The following is a 14,256-nucleotide window of genomic DNA, read 5'->3' as shown; positions in this document are numbered from 1 at the left end:
ATGAACGAATGAGAAAATCCCTTCAGTGATCATCATAAAATTCATCAAATATGAACTACTTGCATATGAACCAGTTCAAAACTAGTTTTTGTACTATTTGCTGTATTGGAAAACAACTGAACTGATATACTATAACATAACTATATTAACAAATCCTAAATTTGGAGCTAGTGTCATTAGGTGTAGTTAGAAGTAGCAAAAAAAATATTTTTTTTTATTATTGTTCCCTGCAGGGTGTTTGGTTCTTGCCTTTTTGTTGCAAGCAGAATTTAAATTTCACTTGTGCACTGACACCGACTAGGACAAGTGACTGTCACATGCGATCGCCTCTTTCGGATATTGCTGTCGGGCTGTTTGTCTAACTGTTTGGCTGCTTGACTGCTAGAGCGCCGACAGCGTTGTCATGGGGTCAATAAAGTCAAAATGCGGGCCAAGAAAGGTGAAATGTGCCAACAAACGAAAATGCAAAAAAAGCGTAACGAAACAAAGTAAAAAATTCCACTGCCAGCGCACAGTTTTAATGGTTATGGAGCAGTAGGCAATGCGGCAGACTGAGTGATGTGTATTTAACAGCGGTGCAATGTTCCGTAAAATCCATGACGCAGATGTGACGTAGTATATGATGTGCTTTTGTAGTTGTAATTGTATTTTGATTTGGGTTATATTTTTATTTTTAGAGTTAATGGGTTATGAAGCAGTTCGGAAGCAAAACCAGTTTGATATTAGAACCTTACGCGCCTTCTAGAATCTTGACTAGTAGTAAGGTAAGGGTCGCTTAAAGGTCATGTTTTCTGTCTTTCCTGCCTACATAAATAAACCGATCAGCAAAACGTTTATTTCTGAGTTTATGCTGCTGCTATTTCAATATTTTTTTGATAACATTTCAAGCTAAAATGCTCTATTCCGAACCAATATCAGAGTTACTATGCTTTATTTTTCGGCTTTCATTATTATAGGGGTATCAGTCCTCAATGAGATCAATGAACAAAACACTTAAAACGATGTTGTCAACAATACTAATGAGTCAATTAAGGGGTTGTTTGAAACATCATTTAAGGAAAATTGCTAACTGACTGCGTCCACACACCATACCCCGATTGAGCGGCATTATAGTTTTCGGTGTTGTTACAACTTTCTTTTTTGTTAAATTACAACTTTCATAGTCGCAAAATCACTTATGTTTAGTCTTGTCAATATCAAGCGAATGAAGTTTTAGGAGTTTGGCTCGTACTCGCTTATAAAGCGAACTAAGAAATCTCAAGAAAGAATGTACATACATATGTAAGTTCTTACCCACAATTTTCGTTATGTCTGCCTATTGTTGCTTTCCCTATGTTGACATAAAAGTACCACACCCACTCTGGTGGTTATGCAGTTCAAGCATTCTCTGCAAAACATATAATGAGAATATTAATAAGACTCGTGCGTAGATTATACATAACAAACACATAACGGTATTACGAGCGTTTTGACGATAGAAATATAAAATTTCACATTTTACGATTCTTACACACCGAACTGCAAGCACATTTGCTTGCGCAAACAAAGTGCTTGCTGCACGCGTTGTGTGCCACTGAAATGTGCCACTTGGCCATGTTGAAGACGAAGAAGAAGAGCGAACAACTGAATGATGTAGAGTGAGTGTGGCGTACACACAGGAAAAGCAAATATATTAATTCTATGAAATTTATGTATTTTGTATGTGCCTTGTGTAGATCCGAGAGGCGCCTATAAACGTTCTGGGCCAAATTGGCAATCTTTTTGTTTGCGATTTGAAATCATTTTACTTGCAACAACGTGTGCGTAATATTTGAGCGGTTCGTGGAGATATACATACATTGGAAAATTATCTTTTTTATGCAATGTGTGCTTTTAGCGCGCTTAAAAATAGAAATTTTGAAATTACGTCCTAGAGTAGTAGTGTATGATTTTTAAATTTGTTAGTCGGCTCCGCAGGTTGTGAATATACATATGTAGTTTCCGTATGATTTAATTCAATTAATCAGCTAAAGTATGGCATGGTTATACTTTAAGAGGTATATGAGTTGTTGGAATCTCTCTAACTATGTTTAACGTTTCGGAGGATTGCCGTTATTTTCTTCATATTTTTTTGTTTTCCTTATTTTCTTCATTTCACATAAAATAAGAGTTTTTTATTCTGTGTTTTTACTTCCCATTCCTTAAATATACGAGTATTTAGCGCCAACAAAAATACAGCTCTTAAATTTGTAATGGCTTCAGTGCGCCTCTAATGCCCTCAATCTCTTCATCAATACGTTTGTTTCTCCCCATCATCAATGCCATCAGCAACGCAACTGCTTGGTTTCCTCCATGAAATTATTCAGCTTTCACGCGCACTAAAGCTCTCAATAAATTCTCCGTCTTATTGCCCACAAAAGCTGCATATTATCCTTGCTTCTTACCTGCCATATTCTATTACTTTTGGCTTGCCTTGCCTCCTTTGATTTGCATTCGATTTGTGATCTTCGCAATTTCCTACTGCGAATGTGTGTAGACGCTCTCTGCTAACTCCACCTTGGCGGCAGGCTTTACGGCAAGCGGAAATTAAAACGAGAAGCGTCAACGTGTTAACTCAGGTTGTTCATAGTTTCGAAACTGTATGTTTTCGGCACATATGCTTGAAGTGATATATACCAAAAATTGTTGAGTTGATAAAAAAGTGCAGTAACATCTTGAGGCAGTGTCATGGATAACGGCCTCTTGTAAGCCGTTTATAAGCTTGTTATTGCGTCTTCGTTCTTCCCATCCACTTTTTTCAACTGACGCTTTTGCTTTATCTCTCTCTGCTTGCCATTTCGCATGAAATTTCTTTGCTTCACTGATTCAGCTCTAGCGTAGCATACCTGTAGGTCTCAGGTGTTAACTGTTCTAAGCGGCAGGTTACATTATTACTCTTTCTTCTATCTTTTAAAAAATTGGGATAAAAAGCAAATTTATTTCGTTTGACAGCTGTCAGTTTGCTTGTTGGCTGGAAGCATTTGTTTCCACTTTCCATTTGATCTGACTGTTAATGAGATTATAGAACAATGTATCACAATGAGAGCATAAATTTTCGAAATTTTAGTATATTAGGTAATGTTTTTCGTATTAACTTATTTATTTATACTCGTAGTCATGGACTTTCTAAATTATGAAAAAAATAGTGTGATATAAAATAATTATATTTTTTTGTGGGGACAGCGACGGGTTTTCTTACAAACGTTATCTTTGCCACTATTGTATAACTTCGCGGTGCTTCAGTCCTCTACATCACGCCATTTTATTTTATATTCTCACACACACCTCAGAAATCTTGCAAACTGTCTTTAGTGTTGAGTTGTTTAGGCGAAGAGACTGAAACCGACACGGCTTCATGTAGAATTCGTTTCACTCAGGCGCGTTGATTTCTAAGGTCTAAGTGAAGTATGAATGTAATACGAGCTTAGTATTCAAAAACAGGTCAAAGAATCCGATTCACAAATTTTCTACTTTTAGGCGATTTACGATATATCCTTTCTCAATGTAAACTGAACTTCTAATACCCACCTGGCAGCATTGATTTAATGGTTAGCATCTACCTAAGTTATGTATGTTAGTCCAGGAACAAAATTCCACCAACTCAAAAAACGAAGTGTGCTTGTGTGGTTAGATTTGTGGGGGCAATGCATGAGCACAGTTACAGTAAGCTTTGCGTTTAATCGCCATTAATTAAATGTTGCTAGCTTTTAGGCGCATTAACACATACCAGTGCAAAGTTACAGCATGCATTAAGCTGAATATGGTCAATACAATGCCCGAAATGATAGAGTGAAATTGAATTTGGTTCGAAGAAAGCACTTCGGTGTGCCCTATGTGAATCTACAAATCCATTAATATATTACAGTTACTTTGGTTAAATACGATTCACACGTAGGGCATATAAATGTGCTCACTGAAACTGTTATTACTGTTGCCAATGTGTTGCCTAAGGCCGATTATAGCCTTATTACATAGATAGTATTAGTATTAATATGCCAATACTTGCGACGTGTGTTGGCGAAAATAAGAATTAACTCTTAATACCAGGATTTTGTATGAGCATTTCATGTAATGAGTAAGAGGCAAATTAATAATATTGCTGAATAAAGCTGCGCAGTGCTAATGTAACGCTGAATAGCTTTATGTTAGCAGAGTGTGCTGAATTATAATAAAGTTCCCGTTATTAAGCACATCGATCGGTTTAAGTATATTTTGTGACGCCAAGTTACGTTTCCCGCTCCTGCATTGTGGCTGAATCGTAGCTGAGAAGAGTATAGAAGTAGAAGTAGAATAGAGCTGAATGGAATGAAGCTGAATCGACGCTTGATGCTCAGCAATTTATCAATTCTGAGGTACAAAGTAGTTCTGGTGCATAGTGAAGTGCACTATAGAAGTTAGCATACTTGTTAGAACTAGCATAAACTGGATTCATGCATACACATATGTATAAGGTGTGAAAGAGTACAAAGATATGCTGTGTTGCTCGTTGAGTCTAGCGCTTACTTACTTTCCGTTATATTGCTCTTGTTTTTTCGGGCGAAATGCAGAGCTTTCCGTTAAAGGCACAAAGCTATGTTGTTGTAAGTTCAAAAAGATTGAGTAAGTTAATGAAGCTCACAAACCAAACTCACAATATAATTCCTTCATTTAATTTTGAGGAAAATTACTGCTATTTTAATGCAGAACATACTGCTGCTTACAATAAAAAATTTGTTATGTACATTTGTTGTTGCCGAGACATAAAATGGCAATATTTGTCAAATAAATTGTTAAACTGAAAAGATAGATCGCATGGAAAATATATTTGCACCTACTTGAGAATATTTCGTTGTGTGTCACTAATGTTATACATTTTACTGTTATTTTCGCACACTTTCGTGAACTTTTTCTAGTTCGAACTACCGACAACGCCAAGCAATCCTGGAAAGCTTCCCCGCCATTGCAATTTGAGCGCCATTTTATAGCGACAGCTAAACAACGCTCGCCAAGCAAGCGCGCATACAGGTTGTAAGCGTGCATCGACGCTATTGTTGAATCTTTACGCCATTTTTTTTACAACTTTGTTTCTCCAGCACGCACGAGCACACACACATAGCCGCATACATGCATGCATATGCGAAGTGCTCGAAAGTTTTGCTATCGACGCGTAATTTATAACCTCTTCAACGCCACTTTAGCACTTTGCCACTTACGAACCTGGCAACAAATATGCGCGCACGCACATATCTTTCGCTTTGTATTGCGCTCGCAATTCCAATTTTCCAATATGCGCTATAAATGCTCTGCGCCATCCTCTCACCCCAACCTCCAATCTGCTGCTCGTCCTGTCGCCGCCCACCTCACCCTAACACTGTGTGGCACCGACATTGTTGCGCTATTGTCGTTTTTGTGTTTTCATTTGTTGCTGTTTTTATCTTCTATCCTTTTTGTTGTCATGTTTGTGTTATTGTGCCACGCAGCGGACAAGTTTTCGACGTAAGTGCGACATAAAGTGTGTGACTTTTTGTAAGTTATGCGCGCGTTGATAGTAAAGTATGCTGTGGCAGGGCGTAAAAGAAAAATTGGACACTTAACGGTTTACGTCGAAATGCAAAATAGCGAAGCAGTTGACGTGCCGTTTTAACGCTGCTTTGTTTATGCCGTGTATTGCAAGCACCTAAGTGCACTTATGTGGCACGGTGCAGGTGAAGAAGTTGCAGAAGTTGCTCTTGGCCTTAGCACGTGCGTTTATCCGCCACACAATGTAAGCTTGTCTCATCAATCGCAACGGTTAAACTTTTTGAACGTGTAAAAGCCCATGAAACTGTGACTTCGTCTATGCATAGCAATTTTATATATATTTTTATAATTGCTTCAGGTACATTTACCATGCGCCTTCACTCATTACGAATGTTAGCAAAAAATAAATCAGTAATTATAAGAAAATAATTTGGAAAAAATGAAAATATCTTGGGAAGGTTGATGTTTAAACGTCAAAAATTCTACTAATAGTCCTCTTCTGCTTTACTGTAGTAGCTTAGCATATATGATGCTAAGCTTTATCCTGTAGTCCTGATTGCTGACAGCCTTTTTGAAATGTCAGTGACCTATTTTTCGTAAAAAGTCCCCCCATTTGACCTTCCCTCCTACCGCAGTTCGCCACTTCACCTGTGACTATGTCAGGTAAACTTTTCGCATGAGCAGAACAATTTGAAAAAAAAAAATAAAAATTGCAAAGTTGTTGCCTTACGACTAATTACAATAACAATAGCCATTGTCAGAGCACAGCAGCTAACTTGCTACCTTGTTGTCGCTTGTTGATAAAAAACATGCAAAATCGAAAGGCGAATGCATGCAATAAAAAAGTTCGCACTGGCAACACTAATTAACTGCGATTTTTTGTGTTGGTAGTTAGTTGAGTTAGAACCAGAGGAAGGTGGTCGGAACATGTCTCGCACATACTAGCTGCATTTCGCATAGAAAAACTGAAAGGGAGAGCAAAGCTTTCAGAGGGCGGTTTGGTAGTGGTTCAAGCCAAGGACACGCGCAGTGGTAAAACCGGTTTACGACGTGCCTCGATTTGTTGAAACCATCGAATACCAGCTGAAATGAATACACCATTACTTCTCAGAACACCCATACGCCCCGTGGTTGTTAACGCGTTACTCATACGCAGCGTTGCACTCTTTTGGCAAGTTAAATTTATACTGAAAAAATCCACCTCAATCTAGCTTCGCTACAAGGTTTCAGGAAGCTGTGTGTAAATCGGGGTTTGTTAATGAAAATTAAGCTTACTAAGTAACACAACAGAAAACTGGAAAGCTACAAAAAATATTTCGAACAATTTTAAGGAAAAACATCAGTACCGCGGAAACTATCTGCTTCGCTGAAATGAACGCTTTGCGTTTTTAGAAGTCAGCAGTTTCAGTTATTTAACATAAGTTTGAAAGCATATTTACTTTTCTCAGAGATTTCAGGCTGGCTAAATTTCATTTCCACTAAATCTTAATTACTTCCAAGTGTCTGCGCTTTCGCTTTATACACTGCGAGTAATTCAAATGTATAGGTGACCAAAGATTACGATTTGATGTATAGTATGCCAAGCTGAAACACAGAATTTTCTTAAGTTAATGTCATTCAGGCAGAAAGCTTTCAAACAAAAGTGTATGTAGTACATATGTGTTTATATGTATGTGTTTATTTAAAGCTCTCAGGAATTTAATTGAAAATTAATTACACCATATGGCGAATTCGCAAATTCCTCAAGTTCAAATTTTGTTTGTATATGTGTTGAAGAACTCGGATATTGAATTTGCACTTAGTGCTTTAAGCCACACCTATTAACATACCTGTGGAAAATGACGGTGTTTGTCGGAAACTATTGCAAATTATGTTATTTAATGCTATTAAGCACAGCAACATTTGTATATATGTTTGCTTTTATATATGTACATGGTTAAATAAATAAATTGCTACATATAATTTTACTAAACATCACAACACCGAAGTTTCGGGATTTAAAAAAAGTAAATCGGGATTTCGGAGTTAGCAATTCTGGATTAAAGAAGTTGAACCCACACTGAAAATATAGACGATCATAAACAAATTCAGCCAAAATTACCGCGTTTATTTCGGGATCCCGAAATTATGATCCCGTTGTTTCGGGATTAATGATAGCGGTTCTGAATTTGAATAGGCTTACTATTTGCTTTGTTGATAAGACATCAGTGCAAAAGGTAACAGATGCTATGTTGTATAATTGCTCTCAATTGAAAATTAAGAGATCCTTTGCGTTGGATTTTTTTTAGGAAAAAAACAGAAACTTTAAAGTGCAGCTCAAAAAAACAAAATTAAAAAGGAATTAAACTGAGAAATAACGAAGACCATCATACTCATATATTCTCAACATTTAGTATGTATGTGTATGTGTGTGTGCGTAAGTCAAAGGTGATTACAAGCTCGTGTCTAAGTTTACTCACTAATTTCAGCATTGTTGTGTGGAAAACTAAAATAAGTTGATGCTATAAAAAGCGCCTAAACTTTCCATATGCTTATAGATTCATGAATAAATTGCTATTAGATGCAAAAGCAAACGTTTTCAAGTTTCTTTCGAATTACATGATCTTCTTTTAGTTTAATTTCATTTCGGCATTCCAAAGTATCATGCGAGTTTCAAAGTAAACTTTTCGCATTCAAGCATTAAAGGGTTATGTACAGTTAAAGCAACGAAATCAAATGTTGCAACTTTTCTAAAACGCTTGCAGTTGCAAAGTAAAAGTAAAAGTCCGTGTCCACGACCATGTCCATGTCCGAGCACTGTTAGACGTTGAGTTGGGAGTTGAAGTGAAATGAAATTAAATGCCAGAAACCAGAGTGCCAACAGGCAGGCAAAAGCAAAACTTTTCCCACACACGCTGGGCTTCCGTTAGGCCACACAAGCGCCCGCTAGCGTAGCTAGTTGTTGCTGTAGAAATATAAAGAAGATCGTGTTGGTGTGTGCTTGTGTAAATTTATGTTTGCTTTGGGCATTTATATAATATAAATTGTTTTATAACAAAAAGTGTTGGCTCTCGGCAGAAAGTGTGTGTAAATTCCCGACGATTTGTTCGCAAAGCAAATGTTGCAACTAGTTGTTGTATTTATACAATATATATATGTGCGTATAAGTATTGCTTTTGAAAATTGTTACTACAATAAAATCGGTAGAGTTAATGTTGTAGCATTTCTATAATGCTGGCTAATAGTTGCCGGTTAACCTACAAATTCCAAGAAAATTTAAGGCTTATTATACATTTTTGAGCTCTCTCTTACGATTTTAGTGAAGATGACATGATTTATTTTGAGAATATCAAATATTGATAAAATTGAAAGTTCATTCATTCATTTTTATTTAATTACATCAGAATGTGGGTACTTCATTAATTCCCAAGATAAGATCTATTTACTTATATCTGACCCAGTTCTTGGAAAATTGTGATAATACCCACAATTCGGCTAAAATTTGTTGACATGGTTTTCATATTTTGATATTTAAGAGAGAACTTTCATGTTACCTGTTTCGTTCCTTCAAATCAAGTGATCTGCAATTCACCATTGGTTTATGACAAAGTCATTTGATATGCCAGAAAAGCTGCAGCAGTCGGAAATATAAGACTAGAGGACCCGCCCAAGTTTTACTGTGGCTGTTACATAGGTAGTACTACTAATACCATCTATATGATTTCTATTAGTTAGATTATAAATATTATTTAAGGAGTAATCGCATTTTTGGTGAAGCAACTTGTGTTAGTTTACAAAAAAATGAATCATAAAGAATTTCGTGCGTTAAGAAGGAATTGGTTTTTGGGGTAAAAATACTATTGAATTTGGGCTGTGCATCAGTGAAATCAATCGAGTCCAATCGATTGTCAGCCTAGTGGACTGCATATTAAGAAACGGCTCTCAAGCGTGGAAAGACAAACAAATCGGCTGGCAAGGTTATGGCATCAGTCTTTTGGGATGCCCGTGGTATATTATTCATCGAATGATAAATGAGCCTGTTTTAATTCATTGCATTGTGTATTTGATTGCAGTTCTATTCTACCATTCCTAATATTTAGCAATTTTATAATTTTTCAGGAAGGATCAGTTTGAAATTGTACGCATATACATATGTATTCATCGTTCCCGTTTAAATATTGCATTGCTCTGTGCAATGCTTCGAAAAGATTTCTGTATATCTCAAATTTTAATAGACCATTTTATCAATACTTCAGTTATGCCATTATTTTTTTATGCCAGATCTTTTGAAATTGTAAATTGCCTGTCAAGATACCCCCTCCAATAGTTAGCAGGTATGAAAAAAATATTATAGCTACCCATAGATGTATTGAATGACCCTATTTATTACTTAAGAACGAACAACTCTGTCCACAATATGAAAACTTGATCTACAGATGTCGCCTTTTACTTTGGCATCGTTTTGTTTAATGCGCGTTTACGCCAATTTAAGGTTTGAATATTGAGTACTCCGATGGTAGCGCCATCCATCGGTCAAACATTTAAAATTAGCAATTAATTACAAATGAAAAATTAGGTTAAAAAAACATTTTCCAGTGGACCAAATTGTAAATCTAAACCATTCTCGAATCTCCTTGAACATACACACAAAATTTCATCAAAATCGGTCCATCCGTTTAGGAGCAGTTCAAATGCAAACACACGGTTAGTATATTTATATATGTAAAGATTGATAAATTCACTCATAAAAGTACCGTTAACAGCTCAACAGGCGATTGAGCAATTTCCTGCCGGAAACTGCAAAAGTAAATTTACTGACAATTTTAATGAGTAGGAAATGGTTCAAAAATTACAGAAATATAACATAAATCGCCGTAAATACACAACAAAGTTAATATAAAATAAACCGAAAGACTGTGGTAAGTGATAAAAGGCTTAAAATTGATATATGACGTTTGCTGAATTCGGAGTCAGCCAGGAAGCGGCCAGTGTGGCATTGAAAGAGAGCAACGAATTTCTCAGCAGTGCCATGAGATGTGTGAATCTATGATTTTGGCCAGTTTTGGGGCGAACTATTAGCTGAATTGTAGCACAGACGACGGCCAAGCAAGGAAGAGTAAAATAATTATGAGGGGTGTGAGGCCAAAACCAAAGAGACAACTGAGATAGTGCATAAAAAATGGGGACTCATACATTTACATAAAAACCATATTGCAAAGTACTTAATACCTATTGAAAAGATACACGCTCGTTTTGTGGAATATACGAAGAGCAGCACTAAATTTTATGAAATTAAAAATTTTATCCTCAACAGGCTTTAAAAGCTCATTTGGCAATTTGTAAAATGAGACACAAGTGCTGCTGCGTTTCCAGCATGAAAATCAGAATGCGCAACTTTATATTTATATGCGAAATTTTATAGACATTTATTTATGCAAATGTAAGTACAAGTGCGCTTTAATAAAATAATCTCAGCAGCCTCCGCTGCACTGCACTGCAGGCGGCACTCGAGTCAATGGCCAAAAGTAGGCTTACCTTCGAAGGCGCATTTGCATTTGCATTTTCGCTTTTCTTCAACGGCAATGTGCATGTGATTGTGCGCCTGTGTGTATGCAAGGCGACGCCTACTAATGTGGCAGGCAAGTAACTGGCCTTCTGCATTTAATAAGCAGTGTGCGACGCCGGCATCATTGTGGTCTATATCTGCCATTACCTCGTGCGATTTCGGCTTGTCGGCCGACCACTTATTTAATTAAATATGTAGCGTGCAATGTGTGTATGCGCAAGCAGGTACGAATATATGCCTGCATTCATATAGGCATTTGCTTATACGTTCGTATGCTTGCTTGCATGAATTTATGTTTGTAGGCATTTTGTGAGTGTGTAATGTTTGGCCTAATTCAAGTGATAAGTAGCATACAAAACTTGGAGAAAAGGCAATTATTTTACGAATGTGTGTGTGAGTTGAATATGAGTGTATTGTAACGGGTGATTTTTTTTGAGGTTAGGATTTTCATGCATTAGTATTTGACAGATCACGTGGGATTTCAGACATGGTGTCAAAGAGAAAGATGCTCAGTATGCTTTGACATTTCATCATGAATAGACTTACTAACGAGCAACGCTTGCAAATCATTGAATTTTATTACCAAAATCAGTGTTCGGTTCGAAATGTGTTTATCGACAAATTTTGTTCAGCGATGAGGCTCATTTCTGGTTGAATGGCTACGTAAATAAGCAAAATTGCCGCATTTGGGGTGAAGAGCAACCAGAAGCCGTTCAAGAACTGCCCATGCATCCCGAAAAATGCACTGTTTGGTGTGGTTTGTACGCTGGTGGAATCATTGGACCGTATTTTTTCAAAGATGCTGTTGGACGCAACGTTACGGTGAATGGCGATCGCTATCGTTCGATGCTAACAAACTTTTTGTTGCCAAAAATGGAAGAACTGAACTTGGTTGACATGTGGTTTCAACAAGATGGCACTACATGCCACACAGCTCGCGATTCTATGGCCATTTTGAGGGAAAACTTCGGACAACAATTCATCTCAAGAAATGGACCCGTAAGTTGGCCACCAAGATCATGCGATTTAACGCCTTTAGACTATTTTTTGTGGGGCTACGTCAAGTCTAAAGTCTACAGAAATAAGCCAGCAACTATTCCAGCTTTGGAAGACAACATTTCCGAAGAAATTCGGGCTATTCCGGCCGAAATGCTCGAAAAAGTTGCCCAAAATTGGACTTTCCGAATGGACCACCTAAGACGCAGCCGCGGTCAACATTTAAAGGAAATTATCTTCAAAAAGTAAATGTCATGAACCAATCTAACGTTTCAAATAAAGAACCGATGAGATTTTGCAAATTTTATGCGTTTTTTTTAAAAAAAAGTTATCAAGCTCTTAAAAAATCACCCTTTACATATATACAAATATGTATGTAAGTAACTATAAATTAGAGATTTGAGAAATTCATAACAGGGTGCTTAAATTGCTTGATTTGTCTTCAAATGTGTGCCCCGATAAAGCAGTAATTTTTTAGCTTTCTAGGAAGAGCGTATATTTATACTCTCGCAACAAAGTTGCTAAAGAGAGTATTATAGTTTTGTTCACATAACGGTTGTTTGTAAGTCCTAAAACTAAAAGAGTCAGATATAGGGTTATATATACCAAAGTGATCAGGGTGACGAGTAGAATTGAAATCCGGATGTCTGTCTGTCCGTCCGTCCGTGCAAGCTGTAACTTGAGTAAAAATTGAGATATCATGATGAAACTTGGTACACGTATTTCTTGGCTCCATAAGAAGGTTAAGTTCGAAGATGGGCAAAATCGGCCCACTGCCACGCCCACAAAATGGCGGAAACCGAAATCCTATTAAGTGTCATAACTAAGCCATATTAGCACAAAGGATCGCATTAGGGAGGGGCATATTTGGACGTAATTTTTTTGGAAAAGTGGGCGTGGCCCCGCCCCCTACTAAGTTTTTTGAGATATGTAATATCGGAAACTACTATAGCTATGTCAACCAAACTCTATAGAGTCGTTTCCTTCAGATATTTCCATATACAGTTAAAAAATTGAAGAAATCGGATAATAACCACGCCCACCTCCCATACAAAGGTTAAGTTAAAAATCACTAAAAGTGCGTTAACCGACTAACAAAAAACGTCAGAAACACAAAATTTTACGGAAGAAATGGCAGAAGGAAGCTGCACTCAGGCTTTTAATAAAAATTGAAAATGGGCGTGGCGTCGCCCACTTATGGACCAAAAACCATGTCTCAGGAACTACTCGACCGATTTCAATGAAATTCGGTATATAATATTTTCTTAGCACCCTGATGACATGTACGAAATATGGGTGAAATCGGTTCACAACCACGCGTTCTTCCAATATAACGCTATTTTGAATTCCATCTGATGCCTTCTCTGTATAATATATACCTTAGGAACCAATGATAATAGGTAAATGACGGATAATGAAATCTCGATTATCACTTTATCATGCGAGAGTATAAAATGTTCGGTGACACCCGAACTTAGCCCTTCCTTACTTGTTTTCATGGGCTTCAGTTCCACCGTTACTTTCAAGCATAATCGAGAATTATTTATACTAAATCTTGATGTCTAACCGCAACCTAATTGAACCTATAGAGACCTCATGATTGATTTTTGTGATTTCTTAGTATGTTGTTGTTACTTACCATATTCGTAATGTTTTAGCAATTTAACTCTGCACCGACTATCACTCCTATGCACCACAATTGTCAATGGAAATGCCTTTAAACATTTTGTATGTATACACTCCCTGTTTAACAAGCGACACGCCTACTCTACCCTGCCCTACTGTGGAATTACAGAATCTCCAACACATTTTGCACTCATGCACTCATAGCTGCAATTGTAGATATGTGTGCGCTCTCACTCGTCCATGCATTAACTATGATTGTGTGTGTGTGTGTGTTAGTAAGCATTTTGCAAGTCGAAGTGTTGTGCCACATACGCCTGGGCGCACGTGTGCTTGAACATCTTGAAAGTATGTTGCAGCGAACAAGTTATATTATTTTGAATTGTATGAGTGTGTGTGTGTAAGACTAAGCCTATCATAGTGTAATAATTATAGGAAATTCATAATAAACTAAAAGCCTAAATGTAGCCTACAATACAGTGTTTTCGCAGTAAATAATGGATTAGATGAATGCAAATTTAGGTTTAGAATTACTTTGAAATATCTATGGTTTTGCTAAGTGACTCTGGTGTAAA

At 37.0% G+C, this 14,256-nt stretch overlaps 1 protein-coding gene across 3 annotated transcripts in view; it reads left to right on the top strand.

The window, feature by feature from the left end:
- Positions 1 to 14,256, top strand: part of LOC105229647 (furin-like protease 1) — a 298,513-nt gene that overhangs the window by 90,460 nt on the left and 193,797 nt on the right. The gene's annotated exons all lie outside the window — the stretch shown is intronic.

This window comes from Bactrocera dorsalis, chromosome 2, assembly GCF_023373825.1.
Source record: "Bactrocera dorsalis isolate Fly_Bdor chromosome 2, ASM2337382v1, whole genome shotgun sequence".
NCBI classification, from domain to species: Eukaryota; Metazoa; Arthropoda; class Insecta; order Diptera; family Tephritidae; genus Bactrocera; species Bactrocera dorsalis.
This window is presented reverse-complemented; position numbering and strand designations above follow the sequence as displayed.